We start from the raw sequence: 23,597 nt of genomic DNA, 5'->3' as shown, positions 1-23,597 counted from the left end.
GAAGGAGCGAGGTGCCCTTACATGAACGAACGCTGAGAACATTACGCCAAATTGAGACGGACATGTGGGGACAAATACTGTGAGTCCACTTCCGTGAGGAACCTAGAACACGCACGTCCAGACAGACAGACGGCAGGATGAACGTCACCAGGGCCCGCTGGAGGGGCGGGATGGGGAGTTACTGCTTCATGGGTACCGGCTTCCGTCTGGGAAGATGTTCTGGAAATGGGTAATAGTGATGGTTGCAAACACGCGGAGTATACTAAAAACCACGGAATGATATACTGCAGAAGCACTAATTTTACGGTATGTGTGGGAGATTTCAATTAAAAAGAGGAAAAATAAATTCCTTTTAAAAGGAGACATTATGCTACCACCATAAATAGAAAACCAGCACTTTTCAAGTACTTGTTAAAATATGCAAATATTAAAACTTAGAATGTTTATCAGCCAATCGCCCACACTGAGGACCACTGGAAAGACCATCAATGGGCAGCCCGACGTGTGCTGCTTGGGGCTCACCAGCACCTCCCGGGGCCAGCCCGACCCTTCTCCATCTGCTGGCAGAGCCCACCAGAAGGCTAGGTGGGAACAAGACCGCAGTGCTCCTGGCTCATGAGTGAGGACAGCCCATGCGAGCGAGACAAAAGAGCAGCACGGAAAACGAAATAAATCACATCGAGGACAGAGCCAGTGGACGACTCTTACTTTTACACCCCAACAGAACGGTGCTCACCCCGTGTCAGCGGGGCCTTCCATCATTTCATTAACCCTCACCCCATTTCTTACTGGGTATCAGGATTATCCCTTCTTACACACGGAGAAACTGAGGCAGGGAGATGGTCTCAGAAAATAAGGAAGACGCAGGTCCAGCATGGGAGCAGTCATCTGACTCAAGCACCCTCCCTGTCTGCCAACATGTAAATAATCAGCACATTTACTTTCAAAATAATGTGTATATATACAAAACAAGTCTTACTACATGCTACCTTAATCAGAAGTCTTTATTTTTTAAAATATGGAACACTTCACCGATTTGCATGTCATCGCTGTATGGGGGCCATGCTGATCTCAGTGTCCTTTCAATCTTAGTACATACATGTGCTGCTGAAGTGAGGACTACCTTAATCAGAAATTTTATTTTCTTTAAGATTTTATCTATTCATGAGAGACAGAGAAAGAGACAGGCAGAGGGAGAAGCAGACTCTCCACTGAGCTGGGAGCCTGCCATGTGGGGCCTGATCCCAGGACCCTGGGATTATGACCTGAGCTGAAGGCAGATGCCTAACCGACTGAGCCACCCAGGCGCCCCAGAAATTTTAACAGAAAAATGTATCTCACCACAACACAGAATGTAACATTTCTAGAAGCAAAGGTCACAAATGTACGTAACTTGCACAAGTCTAAAATTCCATGAAAATCATCCTATCCTGAATGAGCAGGGATGGACTGTCTCAGTATCGTAATATATTGATAAATGTGACGCAATTCCAGTAAGAATCAGAAGACCTTCCAAAAGAATGCCAGGGGATGGTATTAGCACATATTATAATCACGTAAGATACTATCATCAGGTATGATAAAGCTAACACATGGACACACTGGGCTGGCAGAGGAAAGACAAAATGGAGGAAGACGAGAAGGTTCAGAAATAGAGTCAATTATATTAAATATTTAGTCCATAACCGACAAGTGCCATTCTGCGTCAGTAGAGAAAGCATTATTCGGAGTGGTACTGGGAACATCGGTTAGCCATCCTGAAATAATCAGATTCTTACCTCATACTGTACAAACGACTTCTGGATGGATTAGAGTTATCTCAAATGTCAAAAATGAAAGCACTAGAAACCAGTAGGAAACAGTCTAACATCCAAGTATGAAACCACAATAGTAACAGATTTGATGACGAAACTTAAAACCATCGGCAAGATCCAACATGTACCTTTAAAAGGCAAACTACAACCTGAAACCGGTGACATGTCGTGGGTCAACTGTGCTCAAGAAAGGAAAAGAGAGAAGAAAGGCACACTGCAAGCCTGAAATCTGTTTTGCAGTACAGAAGGGTCAACGTCCTCAAGCCAAGACTTCTCAGAAGTGGAAACATAAGCGAAGCACAAAGCAGACGTACAGTTCAGCCAACAAAGCCCAGCTTCACAGCATCAGAAAGTGAAACACGGAGATACTGAATCTGCCTTCCGATCGGCGAAGATGAACTCCAAAACGCCAGGGCAGGGCTGTGGGAACTGCCGCTGCTGGCGGGCTGGGGAAGCCTGAGGTGCCCTTCCTAAAGACAGGCCCTTTGCAACCTCAGTCCTAAAGCCCAGAAGCCATAAAAGAAAACGTTGATAAGTAACTGTATTTGAAACCCCGAACAGCAAATTTTCAGCATGAAACATAAAAATCAGGATCAATGACAACAGGAAAGTATTCGCAGCACAAGTGACAAAGGGGTTATTTCTACAGTAGATCACGCTCTTGAGAATCAGGCACACAGCCCGATAGAAACAGAGTCAAAACTACAGTGAAATACTATTTTCACATAACCACCCAACTTAAGAACACAGTGTTGGTAAAGGTGTCGACGGAACAAGTTAACCCCCCAGTACCTAAGCAGGCAGTGGCCACCACGTTTAGAAAGCCACCTGGACTGTGACCCAGAATCCTCCTGTAAGGAAAGCTTCCCTCAGGGGCACAGCTACCCGATACTCAGCATAGCCTTATACACAGTAAAAATTGCTGGAACAATCTAATTGTTCCCCAAAAGGGAAATGGGTAATTCGAACACGGACTATCACACAGATGTGCAAAAGCCCAAAGCAGACCATAGAAGATCTGCAGTGAGCTCCTCGAGGTACTGTTGCTCACTGAATAGTCCGAAGTACAAGCCAGGGTAAGGTACAGCGGATCTTCAGTGAAATACCTACACAGGGTTCTTCGGAAAGAGCCAGCAACTGGCCACGGTACTGGCCCCTGAGGAAGGGAGCCTGGGGGTTAGAGAAAGAGGTCACTCCATCTCCTCCACAGGGTTTGAATTTTTAACACATAGAGGTTATTACTTTCAACATTTTTTATACCTTGAAAGAAATCAGAACAAAACCCTCAGAGCCTTGTCATGGAGGTCAGCATGGGGGAGGGGCGGGGCCTCGCCGTGACACACAGACAGCTGGTCACACTACAGGTTCATCAACGGAGGAGTCAGGGGGACAGTGCACCGATTACCCCCGAGGCTAGGGGGGCAAAGATAAGGCTGCCAGGCCAGATCCTGGGCGTTGGCATTCCCAGTGTTAAGCTTTCCAGGACCCTATTAGAGCCCGGTTCCCACCTGTGCTCCTGGCACTTGGTGGCCTCGGAGAAAGCAGCGGGGGCAGGAGAGGACACGGACTGGGCGCACCGAGCCCAGTTCCTTACCACTTAGGATCAGAAATGCCTGCAGACGGATGCCAGGTGAGATTTCAACAGACCAAACCAAGCAACCAACAAGATACAATCAAATGCTGCGTTCTGCACAGGTCCCAACTGCTGTCCTAGAATAGTTTGTTTTTCAACCTGCTTAGGGGAAAGGGCACCAGAAGAAGACGGAGTCTGCTGGGTCCATTCTCGTTTTGTGCTAAATGGACAGTCCCAGGCCCAGACAGCACAGAGAGGGAGAGCTGTCGTGTTGTGCTGTCCCGGAGGGGCTGTGAAGGCCTGGAGCTTCCTTAAAAAACATACTTCGGTAGTTTTTTGTTTGTTTGTTTTTTAAGTGTTATATGAAAAGAAAGCAAGTAAAGATAACCCGGTGTTCAGGATGATGGTTAAGCTGGCCCAGAGGGAGGCAGGGAGATGGCGGGGGGATGACCCCATGGGCAGAGGAAGCTACTGTCTCAAGTCCTAGTTTTCATACTGAACAGAAAATCCAGAAATGCTTACTACATTATTAAAAACATGGAAGCAAATGAAAGAGCCATGTTATGTCATGAATCAAAGATTAACCCAGTTTTGTGTACTTGAGTTCCAACAGGGAGAGAATATTCTTGCCTTAAGAGGAATAGCAGAGCCTCCACTTAATATGTTTTAAAAAACAGTGACAGTCATCAATAGTTGCTGTATTTCATTAGAAACAACAGAAACTGGAGGCTAAAAACTTCAGAAACAGATTACGTGGATGATCGTTAAGACATTAGTATTGACCTGGAACAAAACAAACATAGTATTTCCTCAGTAAAAGTTTGATATTTCAACTTTGTAATTAACTTAGATCTACTCCTAAGTTGGATTCATAGGTCCTTAAATGGCGAAGAGTACTTATTAAACGGTGAGAGTACATACACGTTTAGATACTAAAGAAAAAGTAACTAGAAGCAAAACCAACAGACTTAGTTCTTACTGGACTTGGTATACGAATGTTTTAAACGTCCTTGTGTGATACACTTCTTGCACCAACAATAAAAGGAATAAATGAGACTAAGTTTGATAATTGTAACTGGCAAAAGCTTACCTTCTGAAGTGAAGAATTCATGATTTTTAATGAAACGCAATATGGAATTTCACACGGTAAGTGGTCAAAGAGGAAAAGGCAGAGAGTAAAATCAAGTTGTAAAATAAATTAACCAGTAAGTTCAAAAACAGGAATTAAGAATACCGACATACTTCTCAAAGTAGCAATAAACAGTTCCTAACATTGGACTTAGCAATGATTTCTTGGACATGACACCAAAAGCACAGGTAACGAAAGTAAAAAAAGATAAACTGGATAGAAGTTAAAAACTTCTGGGCATCGAAGAAAACCATCGACAGACTCCAAAGGCAATCTACACAATGGGAGAAAATACTTGTAAATCACAGATCCGATAACGGGTTAATATCTAAAATATTTCAAGAACGAGAATCAGTAACAGTAACAACCCAGTTTTAAAAATGGGCCAAGAACTTGAAAGATATTTCTCCAACCAAGACATACAGAGAGCCAACAATCCTATAGAAGGAGGTTCCACATCACTAATCATTATGGAAACGCACATCAAAACCATAGAGAGACACCACTTCACACCCAGCAGGATGGCTGTTATTTCAAGTACGAGACCACATGCTGACAACAATGTGGAAAACTGGAATTCTTACAGACTGCTGGGGTGTACGGTGGGGGCCGCTACTATGGAAAACTGCAGCTCCTCAAAAAATAAAAACTAGAAATACCGTATGATCCAGCAATCCCCCCGTCTGGGTGTGTCTCCGAAAGAAATGAAAGCAGGGTTTCAAAAGGTTATTTGTACACCTGTGTTCATAGGAGCATTATTCACAATAACCAAAAGGTGGGCACACCCCAAGTGTTAACCAACAGATGATAAATCTTATGTACCATGGAGTATGTTTCTGCTCGCTTAAGTAACCTCTACATCCAACACGGGGCTCCAACTCATGACCCCGAGATCAAGAGCTGTATGTTGTACCAACTGAGCCAGCGAGGCACCCATATTTCAACTCTTAAGCGGGAAGAAAATGTTGACACCTGCTGTACCACAGGTGAGCCTTGAGGGTATTCCGCCAAGTAAGATATGCCAGTTGCGAAAAGAAATACTTTGATTCTACTTAACACAAGGTGCCTAGAGTCCTCAAGCTCATAGAGACAGAGAAATAGAATGATGGTTACCAGGGACTAAAGGGAGGTGGTCATGGGGAGTTACAGAATTTCAGTTTTGCAAGATGAGAAAGTTCTAGAGATTGGATACACTCACAAGAGGCAATGTAAGCTTTCCGCAGAGTGTCTGAGCCTCTGACAAGAGTTGTAAAACCAGACATGCTCATGGACCAAGCAACGGCACTCTGGGGAACAAACAGGACACAAAATTCGAAATTCGTACAGATGCTCACAGCAGGCGCCACCTACAACAGTCAAAACACTGCTTACAACTTAGGACTGGGCTATACATCCAACAGCAGCAGCACTATGGGTCAAAATAATGCAGTTGTTCATTTGGTCTTTTTTGAGGTCATGGACCTCTTCAGCGAGCTGTATATACATACATATATACTTACACAGTTTGAGCATTCACAGGCCTCTAGAAGCCCATCTGTGGCATTCTTAAGATTTCATTTATCTGACAGAGAAAGCGAGAGAGGGAACATCAGCAGGGAGAGTGGGAGAGAAGCAGGCTTCCCCCTGAGCAAGGAGCCTGAATAGGGGCTCAATCCCAGAACCCTGGGATCATGACCTGAGCTGAAGGCAGCCACTTAATGACTGAGCCACACAAGTGCCAACTGTGGCATACCTGTGAGAGCATTAACCGAGAAAAAGCCACTTTCAATGTATTTGTGAACTCTGCTGATACAGACATGTGCATGGAAACAAAATTACATGCAAAACCAGAACAGACCAGAACACTGATTTGCACACTGATTGTTGTTACATAAAAGGCTCAGAGCAATGCAGGCAGGTGCCTAGAGGGCAGGAGAGGGAGCAGGACCCAGGGGCCAGACCTGAGCCCGGGCAATAAAGGAGAGGAAGGCAGCACCGCAAATGCCTTGTGCCCAACACACACTGCATCCCCCCCCCCCCCCTCACATCTGAGGGTACCGGGCTGGGTGGATGGGGTTGGGTGGGGTTAAGCCGCTGAATAGCCAGGTCAGAAGGACCCAGATCTATCTTTATGCACCTGCTTTTGAGCACCCCCTCCCAGTGGGGGGTTGCCGTAAGTTCAAAACAGAATGGTGGAACAGGGAGCCATGGGGAAGCAACCACCAGGACCCCACCAGGAGACAATACCTGCCTGTCTCCACATTCTTCTCTAGTGAACTGTCCCACTGGGACAACAACCCTCATGGCCGACAGGACTCTGCTACTCACTCTGTCAAGGAGTCCCGGGGAGGCCGGCACAGGGCGGGGAGCAGCTTGGGGGGCTCTGAGCAAGCAGCAGCCACCCCCCCAGCCCCACCAGCACAATAAACTCCAGCTGCAGTACATGTTTAAATGTAAAAACAAATGAACCATAAGTGCCACAATAGAGAGTATTGAGGTCCTTCAAGGGTGGGAGAGATCTAAGCCCAACACCAAGTACAGAAACCATAAAGAGTGCCGACCGCTGAAAGCCCGGGTCACATTCGAGGTCTGAAACAAAAGCAGCAAAAGGAAAGGCAATCTGCAAACCAGGAAAAATATTTCCAACAAACTAGGTTATTAATGTCTTTAATATATAAGTGCCTTTACATAACCACCAACAGAAAATGAACCAGGAAGCCGAAGTGTGTGTGCACGTGGGCACGCGTGTGTACACACACACATACACACACACACACCCCACTGCAAATGACCCAATGCACACAGACGTTGAGCCTCAGCAGCGGCGGAGCAAGGCTCCCCAGTAGAGTAGCCTGGACGGCGCCCCCCGCCCCCCAAGCATTACCGGGGTGATACCTGTTCTGTGGAGAACAGCCGGGTCCACACCAACAGCGAAAAAAATAGGTTTAGGAAACCCCTCCCAGGAGGGCGATATTTACACCATGAGTGAATCTCAAGTCCTACGTCTGACATAGTGATTTCATACATTCGTATCTCCCCAAGAAATCACCCCAGATGTGAGAAAGTGGGAGCTACAGGGAAGGTCAGCACAGGTCTACTTCCTGAGAGAAAACAAAAAACAAGCAGAAAATAGGTGATGTCATCTGAAGGAGATTGTTTAAACTGATACAGCCACACAACGGGTTACATCACCACCCAAAGTTGCCTCAAAAACAGGGAAAGATGTTCACTGCCAGTAACAGAGAACTGAGGATTTTGTTTTTTTCCAATTGTATTGGTAAACCCCGCGATAAACCCTTTTAATATACATGAGAACTTTAGTTAAGATATTTCCCGGGGTGAGGAGGAGGTACGGAGCTGAGGGGCCGGAGGGGGGGGGGCCCGCAGCAGAGCAGTGTCCTACCCGCAGGCCACAAGATAGTTGGGGGCGGGCACCCACCAGAGCTAGGTCAAGCCCATCCTCCTGGGGACTTACATCCTCACATCTTTTTATTTTGGGTTGTTTTGCTCCCTTTGCCTCCCTCTTGCCACCGCCAGGCCATGTCAGGCCGCAAACACACAAGTAGCCGCGCTTCGTTTCATACCAGCACCACCCGGGGCCAGAGGTTCCCATTTCCTCCAAAGACTTAGTGACCCGGAGAGGCGAGGTTCAGCATAAAACGTCCTACTAGTCCCTTAATGCTCACAGTCAAGGACCCCAAGGGCAGTGACAAGGCGGAAGCGGGGGCCTTTTCTGTCCCATGCCTTCTGCGGGGCCGGCCAGTCCTGCAATTCTGTCCGGACAGGGCCCCCAGAGGCGCCTCTACCCACACCCACTCGCGGGCTGGAGTCCCTTTTCCTGGGACTTCCGGACCCGCTTCTTGCTGTCCGTAGGCCCCGTTACTTTGCACCGTTTTCTACCTGGTGGATTTCACCGTATCCTCCACAGCCTGTGGCAGTTCAGAGCGAAGGCTCCATTTTATGCTCTAGAATGCAAACTGATCAGCAAAACTCACCAATGCGGTCACCCACACCAGCAACCCAGCCCACTGACCCGAGCCTAAGGGCAGGTAAAGAACAGGTAGAAACCTCTCCCTTCCAGCGGCCATCTCAGGGGCTCCCGGACTGGAAGGCGGCTGTGAGACAAGGGGCTCAGCCTTCAGCTGCCTGCTCTCAGCCAGTGCCAAACATGTGCACCCTCATGGAAATTCTTCATCAGCCCACGCGGTTGCTAGGAAACAGTGACATTTAGGAAGGCATTTATAGCATTTATATCAAGGCCGGAATGCTTCCTCATCACGAGAAACCAATTTGGAATAAAGGGCAGGGTGGATGGGGGAAGGCTGGGGTAAAAAGGCAGAGAGATCGGATAAATAGGAAAGGTGGCCTAGATTGTTCTAGGAGGATCAGGAACCAGAATGGCAAGCAGTGAAGACCCTCAAACCTGAACACCGCAGCCCCCACTCACAGCAGAGCCTTGACCTCCCCAAGCCACTTCCTCTTCCCCAGCATCCAACTCCAGGTTCTCAGTAAGACACATCAGGGTTCTTGAGGACCCACAAGCAGCCCACGCAGACCCAAGGACTGAGGACCACGGCCAGTCCCACAGCTGCTCTTCCTTGTCGAGGGCACCAGCACTCACCTGTCCCTAGTTCAGGTCTTGGCTCCCCTTCCAGAGACAGGCTTCCCTTTCAGTTCCCTCCAGAAACAAAACTCTCAAGGGGCTGGCAGCCACCAACAGCAGCAGCGGGACTTTGCTCCCAACCCAGGGTACACACAAGGTAGTCCCCGAGGCAAACTTAAGACTCCAACAGCCTCTACTCATGCCCTGTGCGTACCCCTGGCCTGCTTCACACAAAGGTACACACCCGAGCCCAATCTCATGTCACCCCACAAAGGCAAACCAAACTCTTTAGGACTAGAGAATGATGGGCTTAGACCCACACCCCAGATCCATTCCAGCCTCCCCCAAACCACAAACATGGAAAACATGACACGTTCTATTTAGACTGTTTCCCCTCAACAAAAGAAATGACCCGCCCCCTTTCTGACAAGGCCATTTGGAAATCTCACCAGTTCAAGTTCCAAGATATTACAAAGTAGCCCCCAGGACCAGGACACTGACCTCCACCAGCTCGAAGGTTCAGCATCACATTTTCCACCACCATTCGCCACTCCCCAAGGTAAGCAGAGCGCCCACAGCCACCCACCAGGCTGTGGAACATTCGGGACACCCCGTTCTGTTTGAGGTTACCACACTCCACTTAATGACCTCAGTTACTTAATGCTCAAGAGCAAATCCCCGTCTAAATCTACAGTCAGAACACAGTCCATTTCACGACAGGTACCCTGGTTTACATTCAAAATAAAGGTCAAAACACGTAACATAGCCATACAACATTTGTGAGTTTAGAACTCCAACCTTTATTCGTGCTGTGAAGGGGGGGAAGAAAACCGATTAGTGATCACATACATGATGCAACAGAACTAGTTCTTACGACATAGTTAACACAGGATACTCGAACCCACACACCCAAAAGTATTTCCCCATACACGCATGACTAATGCTCCTTCAATTCCTCGGACAGCAATTTCATTGTACCCAAGTCACCAATTAAAAACCGGACTAACAGATTCTTAAACATTAAAAAAGAACCCAGCAATCCCAGGGGCATAAGTATAGGGCAGTTTAAATTTTAAGTGAAATTCAAGGGAAGAGGCACAGATCAAAAGCCACAGGTTATTACCTCACCAAATCAATAGGTGCAGCTCAGAAAACAATTATGAACCATTTTTTCAGCTCTTTCTCTACATTTTTTAAAAACAGACCACATCCAGTACAGGTCCCTCCCCGCCCCATTTTTGTTTATTTCCCAAATTGATTTTGACTTCATAGTTTCCCCTCAAGTACTGGTCAACTTAAAAAGCACATTCAAATTAAAGATACAGCCGATTAACTCCAACCTTCTCAAGGGTACATGGTTGTTTGCTCCCAAATACAGTTACAGGGACCACAAAAACGTTTTGTTACAAGAACTAAGGTTAATAGCAACCATTTTTACTGCTGTTAATAAACCACAAAAAGGAGATTTGTTTATAAAAAAGTTCCTTTGAAAGTCATTGCATTTTCTCTTTGTTCAATTTTCAATCACAAAATCTTAGTGAACAGAAGTATTATAAACCCATTTAGAGTATACCTTAAAAGCAAACCACCTTATTTAAAATTTAAGTGCATTTCAGCAGCAACTTCGTCTTTCCTAAGATTTCTAGCTCCAATACGGACTGCTCACCTTCACATAAACCACTGTAGCAGCTAGTGAGGCAGCGAAGGCGGCGCTCATCAGCTGATGGGAATTTCTTACCCCCCCTTCATGGGACTGGCATTCCCATTCAATTACAGGTTTTCAGTCTTTCCCACCCTGCAAGCAGAGCAAAACAATTTTGCTTTTCCTACATTTAGATTTCTAAAGGACTTTTAAGTTTCTAAGCAATGTTTGTGCTCTTCCCCACCTTGCAGAGCAAAACAATTTTGCTTCGTTCCCTGCATTTAGATTTCTAAAAGGACTTAAAGTTTCTAAGCAATGTTTGTGCTTCCAAAAGGTCTATTTTTCCTAGTATTACCCATTTTCTTTGCCCCTTTGTTCAGTTTCCCCGGAGCTCTACTTGACCTTTTCGCCCAAATTCCCTTCAACCCACATTCCCCACCACCTCACCCCTCTGCAGCACACACCTCCCTCACCCTCTACCCCTCCCAGTACCAACGGTCAAGCTGTGCTCCACCCCACCCCTCAGGGTCCTCCCCATTTGGTAACTGAAACTTTACACAAAAAAACCGAGGGCTCAAAAGATCACTGATATACCCCAACTATTCCCTTTGCTTAGCTGCCTGCAATGCAATTGCAACGCCCATTTTTAACAGAATTTGACCACAACCAACTCACATCCCCAAGACTGGAGAGTCAGTATCCCCCCTCCCCAAAATTTGCCAGCATGCTGCATTCAAGTATTGCCTAAGGCATTTCCAATGTGAACACTTTCCCAAAACACTGCTTAGACCATCACACTAATTCCTCCAACCAAGGCACAGGCGGGTGGACGGGTCAGAGAGGGTCACTGGGCTCCCATCTGCAAGATTCATCTACAAGGCATCCCTCTGCGTTGTGGCACCTCAACGTCCTACAGCTTAAGAATCTTCTCGAAGCAAAGTTCGTAGCCCAGAACCAGTTATGACTGGAGGCTTGATCTAGAAGATGCAGCATCTGAAAACCTCCACCGCAGAAGAGGAGAGGTGCCTGCTGGCATTCAGAAGCCTGAAGTTGGTGCTCCTGGGTTAATCGAATCATTTCTGCGGATGGCCCGATGGATCTGCTTTGCAGTTTTAATGACAGCCCCTCCATAAGCTCATCTGAAAACCTTAAGTGGCCTCCTGAATACAGGGCTTCCTGAGCAAGGCCGGGAAACGGGACACTGGAGAAAACTTCCTCCTAAGCCTCTGGAAATTCAATCTGCAGACATCAATTTAGGCGGGCTCTCTCCTTCAGGGTCTCCCCTCCTGCACTGCTAGGACTCACACTGGCCAGGGGGCTCCATTTCTCCTGGGTGCCATCTGATCACCACGATGAACACTACAGCAACAAACCATGGTCCATGAGGCATTCTGGAACCTTAAGCTGGTGCGGTTGCCGCAGGCCCCTCCAAGGTACACATCTGATCCCCCATCTCCTCAGGCAGGCAACACCCCCCCAACCCACCCCCGAGTCTCAGCAAGGAGGGACTTTTTTTTCCCCTTCACGTTACCAACACAGCCAAATTTCTCAGGGCCTTTGGCAACTTTCCCAAGCTTACCACGTTACCAGAAGCCATATTTTAAACGAATGGATAACCTCGAGAAAGTTAAGAAGAGAAGGGCCAGAATGAGTTCACAGAAGTTAGCACCGAACCTAGAGAAAAAGTCCAAAGAGGAACACTGCCACCTGGAAAATAAAGTGTGGGTCAATTTCGTCTGCGGACACACAAACATCCTGCCTCGCAGCCCCAGCCTGTCCGACCTGAGGCGCCACACCAATAACCGCTTAGATGGCACCTTACCTCCTCAATCACTCCTGACACCACCCACACCAACAAGGGGTCTGGCCTGGACCCTCTCCCAGGCCAAACCAGTACTACATACCACCCTGGGCCAGAGTGGTCAGCCCCGCGAAGCTAGTTCAGTTTCCACAAGACCAGGCCTCATTCCCAGGCGGGGTCGCAACCCTCTGGAAAGAAAAGGGGGCTGCTGGCAGTGCCACCAAGTTCAAGGTCTGCCCTCCCGGCCCACCTGCAGCTACACCCCACTGCCGGCCTTCCTGATCATTCTCCCAAGTATCATCCGTCCAGTTCCGCTTCCTCTACAGCAAGGGGGGCGAAATCCTGTCTCCTCTTCCTTCTATTGGCCTTCCTCCTCCCCCACAAACCGGAGAACTTGGGGCCCACTGGAGCTACACATGGTGGTGCCCTCCTAGACGTCAAGTTCCCCTTCCCCAGAAAGAAGCGAGAGCCGGGCCACAAGGGCTAGCCTCCCCGGTCACTGCGCAAACTATGGACATAACTCTCCCCACCATAGCACCCCCACTTTCCAGCTTCCTCTTTAACTTTGCTTGGTCTTGGACCCCAACCCCCGCCAGTCTCATCTAACCCTGCCTTCCCCTGCATCTTCCCCCTGAGGCCCTGAACTAACCACCTCCACCCTCCCAACTAAGCCCAAACCCGCGACCCTCCCTGTCGCTAACTCCTGACGGACAGGCCACAACTTTTGCTTTTATAGCCTTGTGCCGCGTCACTCGGGACACTGCTCAACGGGACGATTCCTCCACCGCCACTGGGGGAAAAAAGTCCCTCCCCCACCCTTCCCAAGGAGCCTCGGGCGGGTCCCCGTCTCCCCTCCTCTGCCTCCCCGGGGTCCGCCACCTGGATGCGCTTCGTGACACGGTGAAAAGATTTCAAGGTCACATTTCGGATGCGATTTCCGTGGGGGAGAAGCCCCCTTTGCCTCCTTGGGGGACGCGGGGGAGGAACCAGCACTCCATGAACCGGGGCGGGGGGGGCAGGGGGCGGGACGCGGGCTGGGGACGCACTCCCGAGGGGCGCCGACCCGAAACGCTGGGGTCGGCTCAGGTCACCCCGCCCCGCGCAAGTCCGAAAGAAGGGCCGGCTGAGCGTCTGGAAAATTCCAGGCGGCGGCGGCGGAGGAATCTCTGCAGAGGGCGCATCACCCCGGGCGGTGGCGTGGTGGGGGCGGGGCGCCTGCGCGTGACTTCTCGGGCGGCGGCTCGGCCTCGTGAGCGCCGGTGACGTCAGCGGTGCGGCGCGGCGCGCGGGTGGGGGCGGGGCGGGCCGGCGTGGCGGGGTTCGGGACCCTTCTGGGGGAAGCGGGGACTGTCGCCGGTTGTCCGCGGGTAGCGTTTCTGCCTGAGAAACGCAGCTGTGATTTGTGTAGGATTAGAAATGGTCGGGGGCAAGTTGATTAAAACGTGGAGGCCCGTGAAGTTGCTGCTTGGTGGCTCGTGGGGAATGTGTTATGGTTTTGTTGTTCTCTGTTACCAGGGACCGTATTTCACAAGGAAACTCTGCCCTGGGATAGGCCACTTGATGGTTTTTCATGATATACTAAGTGGAGATAAGTAGTTGCAAAACAGATCAAAATCTTGTTTATGCGGAAAACAGTACATAACTGCACGCTACAAAACCAAAAGGGTAGAGACATCCAACCCGTTTTACTTTTGCACTGGGAGGTGGGGAAAAGGGAGACTTAAAAACAAAACCCTGGGGGCGCCTGGGTGGCTCAGTGGGTTAAGCTGCTGCCTTCGGCTCAGGTCATGATCTCAGGGTGCTGGGGTCGAATCCCGCATTGGGCTCTCTGCTCAGCGGGGAGCCTGCTTCCCTCCGTCTCTCTCTGCCTGCCTCTCCATCTACTTGTGATTACTCTCTGTCAAATAAATAAATAAATAAAATCTTAAAAAAAACAAAAACAAAAAGAAAACAAAACAAAACCCTGCGTTCTGTCCAGGGCAGTTTACAGCCTATGATGGACCTGGGGGAGCCCGGATTGATGACCTGTGGGCCCTGCCTTCTGGCTGCTTACATAGAACAGGCCTTCAGCCCGTTGGTTTGTTTTTTAAGATTTTTATCACTTGAGAGAGCTCAGGTGAGCGGGGACAGGCAGAGGGAGAGAGAATCTCAAGCTGGCTCCACCCCAAGCATGGAGCCTGAGGTGGGTTTTGATCCCACTTTGAGATGGGGACCCTGAGATCATTCCCCCCCCCAAGGCAGAAACCAAGAGTTAGATGCTTAACTGACTGAACCACCCAGGCACCCCCAACCTGGGGCTTCTAAAACAGAAGCAAAAGCAAACCCTTCAGACTCTCAGCCCCTTCTCCAGAGCCTGGCCAGGCCCGGCCCAGTGCTTGGCGACGCTTTTGGGAAGGGCATTTTGCCTGCCAGGGTGAGGGGGAACCACAGCTTGAGAACCCTGTGTGGTCCCTGTTCAGCCCCAGCCCCGCCCCCAGAAGTACAGGGTGGAGGGGTAGAGGGAGGACTACTGTCAGATCCGAGAAGGCCCTCTTCGACCAACTCCCTGCGCAAAGGTCTCCTCCCAGAGCAACCACCCCCGCCCCAAACAAAACCTTCCCTGACAATAGGCTCCCTTGACAACAGGGAGGAAACTGGGAAAGGATTGTTCTCCAGCCTCAGTGAGAGGCATCTGCAGGTGGGGTTGGGCCCCTCCCTGTTGTTCTTGCAAAACATGCATCTCGGGTGACCCTCAGCACCAGAGTGCTGGCATGCCCTGGTTTGTTAACCCACAGCTGCTTCGCCGAGTTCCTTCACCGGGGAAGATTCTGGTAGCCGATGGTTCATCAAGATCTGCCCCCTCAGTTTTGTCTTGGCAACGTTTCCAGGGGTCGATTGGAGGGACTTGGCCTGAAAGAACAGTGTGGAAAGAGGGAATTACCTATCAGAATGTTCTAGAAGGCTGTGAGGTGTGTATAATACTAAGCAAATTCTTTTCCTGCTGTGTCACAGTACCCAGGCTGTGGGATCAGCCCTTTATTTATCTACAAGGCGCCTGAGCCGTGGTAGTCACTGCCCTGTGGCGGCTTCATGGACCCAGCTTGAAGTCTCAGCTTGCTTTTTTCTTCCTCTAGTCTAAAAATTACTCTCATTTACACATATCGTTCCCAAATCCCAGAAACAAACTTGCTTAGATTTTATGTTTCAAAAAAGTTAGGAGTAGGTGGAATTAGTAACAAAAAACTTTAGGATTTTACAAAGTTTAGGATTCTCCATCACAAAAGGAACTAAAGCCCTTCTTCGTGTCCTTGTGTCTGGAGCTACCCTGGCCTCCCGACCCATTGTCAAGGACAAAATGGCAGTTTCAGAGAGTCCTTATTTAGAAGCTCTCCTGGCCTTCAGTTCCACACAGCTGGTTTTCTTTGGGAAAGGAATGTACTTAAGAGACCAGAGTAGGATAGTGTTAAAAAAGAAACAACCGATCTAAAACAGAGTCACGGGGCGCCTGGGTGACTCCGTCGTTAGGCCTCTGCCTTCAGCTCAGGTCATAATCCCAGGGTACTGGGATCGAGCCCTGCATAGGACTCCCTGCTCGGTGGGAAGCCTGCTTCTCCCTCTCCCACTGCCCCTGCTTGTGTTCCCTCTCTCCCTGTGTCTCTCTGTCAAATAAATGAGATCTTTAAAATAAATAAATAAACAAATAAATAAATTTTAAAAATGGAGTCTCTTGTGGCAAGCCATACCAAGATTGAATACCTAACTTAATTGCCGTTTCAGACCAATCAGTCTGGAATTTCTCAATCAGCTCTAGTGAGGTAAGCTGTTTCATAAGGTCCCTTGGCTCTTCCCTTCAAAGAAAGGTGACCTTGCTTGAAACAATGTCTCTTTTGCTAATATCCTCCTTGTCGTATCCTATTTCTGTCTATGAAGCCCTTCTATTTTGTAGGGCGCCTTAGAGCTTTCTGTTTATTAGATGGAACATTGGCCTAATTGATGAATCATTGAATATGGCCAGCTGGGTCTTTAAGTTTACTCAGTTGAATTTTATTTTTTAACAGTAGAAAACCACACAGAGACATCCATCCCTGTCCTGCCTTGGGGGTGGGGGTCAAGACAGTCTCACAGTAAGGGGGACCAAGGAGAGGCCTGGATTCTGCCTCTTTTTCTGCAAATAAGGCTAAAAATACCTCCACCCTGAGGGAGGAGGAGAGCAGGCAATGCGTCAGCAGGTTTCTTTGGATCAAAACAAGCTGTTCCAGGAAAGGGCTGTAAACAGGAACTTGGATCTCTGGGTGGGGCCGACCAGAGTGGGTGGCTGAAGCCTTGTCCTTCCTGGGCAGCGCACTTAGGAGCCCAGGGCTGGAGGGGAAAGTATGAGAAAGGGCGCGTTTGGCAGCATCTGGATTTTTCAGGGTCAGGGCCTGGGTTCCAATGCCTTTCTCACAGCCATGGCCATCTCCCCATCTTGTGAAACCAGCTCAGCTTTGTTTCCAAACACACACCGGCCTAGGAAAGCATCCAGAGTTCCTGTAGGAGCCCTTGGAAAAGGGAGAGAAGACGGGCAAGAAACTCGTGGTACTTCAGGTTCACACCAAGGGCAGGGCAACTAGAGAATGTGCCAGAACCCAATCCCATTCCCCACAGGTCCAGTTCCAGAGCTGTGGCTGCCCGGGTCACCTTGACTGTCCACCCACAGGAGCCCCTGAGCCATGAGGCCCCTTGCCTGTGAGCCTGGGAGAGGAACCTGCAGAGTCACTGTGCTGGCTGGGAGCCCTTCCAGCCCCGCCCGGCCCTGCCTCACAGGCAGGATCCACAACCTGCCCCCGCCCAGTCCCCAGCAGCCTCTGCGGCCCCGGCAGGAAACTAGGCCTCAATCTAGGCTCAGCTCCGCAGCCCCTGTCTCACAGTGTGGCCCTGGGCCCCGTCTTAACCTCTCCCAGACATTCTTTTCTTGTTTCCACTTCATAATTCTGACCGAAGTCCCTTTGCCCGGTGGCCGTGTGGCCTGGCTGGCCCTCCGCCGCTTCAGGCCTCTGCTCAGGGGTCACCTTCGCAGTGGGTCCTGGGACTTGAGCTTCTTGAGGGGGCTGGGTTTCTGTCTGCTCTGCCGTCCACGGGATCCCCAAACCCCCCAGTCCCTGGCACGCCGTGGACCTCAGCAAATGTGTTGACAAAAGCATGTTTTGTCAAGGTCACTTGGTCCACTGTGAGGCTCTCGACAAGTATTTGTGGTATTGGCTGAAGGAAGGAAATGGTGCCCAGGTCAGCAGCAGCCCCACAAACTCCATGACAGGCCCGGGTTTGGGGGCCTGTCCAGCCTGGACGCCCAGATCAGAAGACAAGGAGAAAGGGCCTGGGGCTGCTCCCTCTGGCCTGGGTCCCAGCAGCTCACCCTGAATGTCTGGGGCCAGCTGAGGGAACTCGGGGAACCGTGTGTGGTGGAGCCGGCAGAAGGCATTTGAGAGAGAGGGTGTCCAGGAACAGACTCTAGAGGGTGGGGGGGGGGGTCCCTAAGGCAGGAGAGGGGTCCTTACATATTTGACCTAGTCTCCTGTCAGGGGACGTGGCCTGTGGGCTCTCAGTCCCTGATGCCCTTTCCTGAGGGCTCCCTGCCTAGAGCCAGACTTGGCACCTTGGCCACGCCTCCAGGAACAGGCTTGGATGGTCAGTCCCCGACTCCTGGATTTCTGGCCACGTACACCCGACACTCCTGGCCACCCCAGCCCGACTGACTGCTCCCTGCTTTCCCTGAGTCTTGCCTAAGCTGATCTTCCGCCTAGAGCTCGCCCTGCCCTTCTGCCAACTCTTTTGCCAGCTCACGGTCACCTCCCTACGTCCCTATGTCCTGCAGCTGCTGCCCTTGAACGCGCACCAGATCCACCTGCCCCGGCCCCCCATGTTGAGCTCCTGTGTCATCGCTTCCCACCCCCCAGCAGAGGGAAGTCCTGTGGAACTAGGGACCTGCTCCCACAAGCCTCGTCTCCTTCAGCCCCTGCTATGTCCTACCAGGGGCCCTCAGACTTCCTCAGCCTCCCTGTTGAGTCCCACTTGCGTAGGCCTGTACTCACCTTGCCAGCCTCTCCCCAAGCCCCATCTCCCAGGAATCCTGGCCACAGTTGGGCCGTCTGGGCAGGGAGCTGGGGGACGTTGACATCCTACTGGGTTTGCACCGCCCCCAAGAAATCCTCCTCTCCCAGCCGCCTGTAGTCCCCAAGGCCAGGCGTCCTGCTTGCAGTAGGGTCCTGCTGCTAGAGCCCCCTCCTCAGACCTGAGTCTTGTCTTGTCTGGACCATGACTCTGCCAGAGCACTGCTCATTTACATTGTCCTTGAACCACTGAAGGAGACTTTTCTACTCTGACCCCTGATCCCGCCCCCATGCCCCCCCCAGGGGCACCTGGGAGCAAGGTGTACATGGCACCAGGCCGTCTGCAGGTACAGCAGAAACCCTCTGAGTGGTGCCCCTGGCCACTGGAGGCTGCTGACCTTGACATTGAGGAAAGCCTGTGCTCTCACTGGCCTAGAGTATCCTCAATTCCCAACATCCCCACCACCGAATGCCAAGGTCAGATAAGCAGGAGACACAGAGGTCTGGAGGAAGAGCTGGGACTATTATTAACCTCCCCTTGCATATTGTACTTATGACAAGTAGTTTAAAATAGCTGTCCGGCTGAGTCTGGCTGGGGGAGGCAGGTGCTGAGAGACAGCTGGGGGGGGCGGTGTTGCTGCCGGCCTGGGACAGTCAGCTCCTGCCGCACAGGGTGGAGCCCGAGGGGGAAGAGCAACCCAGGATGTGCCCATCCCACCTCCTGGATTTCCCCACATAGCCCTTGTTTTAAATATTTTGACTCAATTACCATTTCACAGAAAAACAAACAAATAAAAATTCAAAAAAATAAAAGCAGAATCTGTCTGGAGGACATGGATCCTGATCTTTGGAAAAAGTAGGTCCCCTCACCAGTTGGTGCTCTTGGAGGTCCAGGACCCCCGACCATAGGCTGTAGGATTGTGGTGGCTGTCGGGAGTCAGGGCCCCTGCTCTGGAAGGAGGGACACATGCAGCACCCCATGGAAGGCCCCACAGTTGGCCCCAGGTTCCAGAAGACAGGGGTCTGGGTCGGAAATGCCGGCTCACTGCCTCTGCGGTGGCGCTGGACCAGGAAAGGGCGGGCTCAGCTGCCCCCTTCTGGCCATAGCTGGACCTGCAAGCAGTGACCTTGGCCGACTCTCCTGAAGTCTGTACACCACTCCCCCTGCCAAATGGTCAAACTGGTGGGGGTTGGGGAAAAAAAAGGGGGGGGGGCAGCCAACCCTGGGACTTGAAACTGAAGTCCTGCCCCAGGGCTAATGCTGCCACCCTGTTCTGTGTGACGTCGGGGTAATCTGCCTGCCTTCTCCGATTGGGACAGGAATAAAGCATCAGGCGGCTCTAAAATGTCCTCGTTGCCTGGGAGGAGGAGCACTGAGAATCTGCCCTGAAGTCGCCCACTGCTCTTGTCTCAGGGCTGTGAGTGTCTGTCAGGCGCAAGGTCACAGCCAGGTTTTGCGTGACGCCCCTGTTCTGTACCCCCCCCACTGTGAGAGATGCTCCTTTCGTCTCTGTTATATTGAACCTGTCAGGACTTCTCTAGAAAGCCTTCAGTGATCTCCGACTCTCCTCCCCATCTGTCCTCTGTTCCCTTTGTCTTCTGGAGCTTGGGTGTGGCCAGCTCATCAGTCAGGAACAATGAGCCAGCCTGTTTGAAGTGGCTTGTGATCCTGGTCATTTCCCATGCCCGGTGTCCCCTGCAAAGCTGCTTGGACCTTGAGCTGACACCCTTTGGACAACTCAGTCATGGACTCTCTCAGCTCCTGGTGCAGGGGCATCTGGAACTGCTTGCTGACACGTGTCAGCGGCCCCAACATGGTCCCTCCAGACCGCTCCTTTCCAGCTTGATCCGTGTGCCCTGAACCTTTGGCTTCTTGGACAGAGCGTGAAGGCTTCCCAGGTTGCCCTGCTGTATTCTGAGCCCAGTGGGGCCTCTGGCTTCCTGTGGGTGTCTCGATGTACCTCAGGCTGCTGGCCACAGCATGAATCACCGGGCCCCCTCCAGGAGCCGGATCTGCGGCAGCCTCCTGGCCGAGGTTGTAGTGGGAGCCACCTGTGCCTGTCCAGCTGAGAAGCTGGGACTGGGCAGGCCGGCCGAAAGCTCCCCGATGCTGTCAGTGGCAGAGAATGAGCCAGAAGTGCCCCAGCCTCACAAAGGGTTGCCTTATGTTGCTTGTTCCCATGACCTCTGCTGTTTGAGTTCTGAAGCATTAGGGGGTCAGGTGGTCCTGAAGACCCTGGACCCCTGCACTGACCCCTGCACTGACCCCTGCACTGGACCCTGCACTAACCCCTGCACTGGACCCCTTCAACCTCTTCTGGTCCAGGGTCCTCTGGAGCCAGGTGCTGGCTGAGTCAGGCTGGGGGAGGGAAGCCCCTGTGTGAGCCAAAGGCAGCTGGTATCTTAAAACAGCAACATTTGGTGCACTAAAAAGCCCCCCAAAAGGCCATTAGGGTGATATTCACGGTTGAACTGTGGCCCCCCAAAAAGATATGTTCAAGCCCCAACCCTTGGGACCTCCGCATGTGACCTTAGCTGGAAACAGGGTCGTTGCGGATGTAATTAGTTAAGATGAAATGGCCAAGGGTGGGCCCCTAATCCCCCGTGACTGGTGTCCCAAGAAGACAGATGCACACAGGGAGAAGTCAGGTGACGACAAAGGCAGAGACGGGATGTGTGCAGCCACGAGCCAAGGACTGCGGAAAAGCACCCGAAGCTGGGAAGGGCGAGGAGGGCGTCCTCTGTAGCTTTCAGAGGGAGCGCGGCTCGGCTGACACCTTCTTTGGGGACTTCTGGGCTCCGGAACTGAGAGACGTTACATTTCCATCGTTTTAAGTTCCCCCAGCCCATGGTACTCTGTCATGACAGCCCCAGGAACCTCCTGGGGGGAGAGCAGAGAGAGATGCAGGACAGCGCCTTCTGGAACGTGGTCTTCAGGGACAAGTGAAGGAGCGAATCCGACATAGTCACACAGAGATGCAGCCCCATGGGCTGTTCCCGAGTGTCACCCACAACTTCCTAAGCTGGGCTGACATCCTCACTTCACACACAAGTTGGGACTCGCAGAGTGGACTCCCGGCCTCCCGGCGGTGGGGGGGGTCCCAAGCTTGCTGACTGCTTCTCGGGCTCGGCAAGCAGGGGCCGCCTCTCGTTTGTGGCTGTGAGCCACACTCTGCTCTGCCCATGGGCGTGGGAAGGAATCCTGACACAGGCCTCCCATATCTCCCAGGAGCCGGACGGGTAAGGTGTGGCTACCATCCCCATTTTAGAGATGAGGCATCAGAGGCCCAGACACATGATGTAAGTTGCCTAGGGCTGCACAGCAGGGAGGAGGAGTCAGACACTGACCAGGGTGTTAGTGTCCAGGGGAGAAAGGTCTGATCCCTTTGAGGACAAGGACAAGGATGGCAGTCCTGTGGGTGCAGGGAATGTGGGCTGGGGGTGTACTGGGACGCCAGGGTGGGGAGGGGGTTAAGGAGCGCTGAGCGAAGACCCCAGGTGGGGAGGCTGCGGGTATGTTCTAAAAACAAGGGGAGGGATGCCTGGGTGGTTCAGTGGGTTAAGCCACTGCCTTCAGCTCAGGCCATGATCCCAGTGTCCTGGGATCAAGTCCCGCATCGGGATCTCTGCTCAGCAAGGAGCTTGCTTCTCTCTCCGCCTCTGCCTGCCTCTCTGCCTGCTTGTGCGTGTACTCTTTCTCCGACAAGTAAATACATAAATAAATAATAAAATCTTCAAACAAAACAAAACAAAAACCAACCAACCAACCAAACAAAGAAACCAAGGGGAGCTGGCATGTCTGGTGGGCAGAGACCAAGCTAGCATTTGTGTGGGCTGGAGCTGAAACAGTTCTAGAGCCTCTCTTTCAGAAAAATAATCTTCTAAATCCTTCTTTTGCATATTTTACAAAACCATTGAACACACGGATGGTCTGACCCCAGGGTGCTCATGGGGGAGGCAGTAGGATCCCCTTTGCCCCCCCGCAGCGTGGGCAGCAGGCCTGCCTGGAGAAGAGGGGGCAGAGCACCTCACAGACCAAGAAGGGGAGCTGCTTCTCAGTTGGGTGGCGTCCTCTTGGGTGAGAATTTGGATTTTTTTTTTTTTTTTTGACAGAGATCACAAGTAGGCAGAGAGGCAGGCAGAGAGAGGAAGGGAAGCAGGCTCCCCACCGAGCAGAGAGCCTGATGCAGGACTCGATCCCCGGATACTGGGATCAAGACCCGAGCAGAGGGCAGCGGCTTAACCCACTGAGCCACCCAGGTGTCCCTAGTCACAGTACTATTACCAGTCCCATCTTAAAGGTCAAGTGGAGGCTCATGTACGTGCCCACGGTCGTGGCACCACTCTGCCCTTGCCAGGCGGAGGACCCCCCCCAGGAGGCATGACTAGGGGAGAGGCCTAGTCCCGGGACCTCGCTGCCACACAGCCCCGTGGCTTGCTCCTTCGAGCTCCCAAATCGTTCACAGTGTGAATTGCAGACCCCAAATGGTGTGCTTACCCCCAGGGCCAAAGCCCGTGCCTACCCACACCGGGATCTGTGGCAAACAAGATGCCCCTGGCCAGGCCCAGGGCACGAGGAGCCCTCAGCGTGGGCAAGAGAATCAAACCCCCTGGGTTCTCTGGCCTCTCAGCTGAGGTGCTGCAGTCCAGACTGTGCCCAGGGCCCCCATTCCCGGATGTGAGGAGGACTGGGGCAGCAGGGGGTCTAACAGGCCTTGACTGTATGGCTTAGGCTCAGGGGACAGGGACAAAGGCTCCAGCCTGCCCACTGTCAGCTCCTTGTCCCCCTGCCTCCCTGCAGACCTCCCTGCTTGGTTCCCACCAGGAACCCCCAATCCCCTCCTGGACCTTCTCAGCCTGGGAGTCCCTGACCAACCACGGAGACTGGAGAATGTCCCTCTGGGCTTTCCATCGAGCTCAGCTCGGCAGCCCACAAAGCTGAGTACCTTGATGAATATTTACTACAAAGCAAGCCAGCAGCCTGTAATGGA

This window comes from Mustela nivalis (genome assembly GCF_964662115.1).
Source record: "Mustela nivalis genome assembly, chromosome: 9".
In the NCBI taxonomy this organism is placed as follows: Eukaryota; Metazoa; Chordata; class Mammalia; order Carnivora; family Mustelidae; genus Mustela; species Mustela nivalis.
This window is presented reverse-complemented; position numbering follows the sequence as displayed.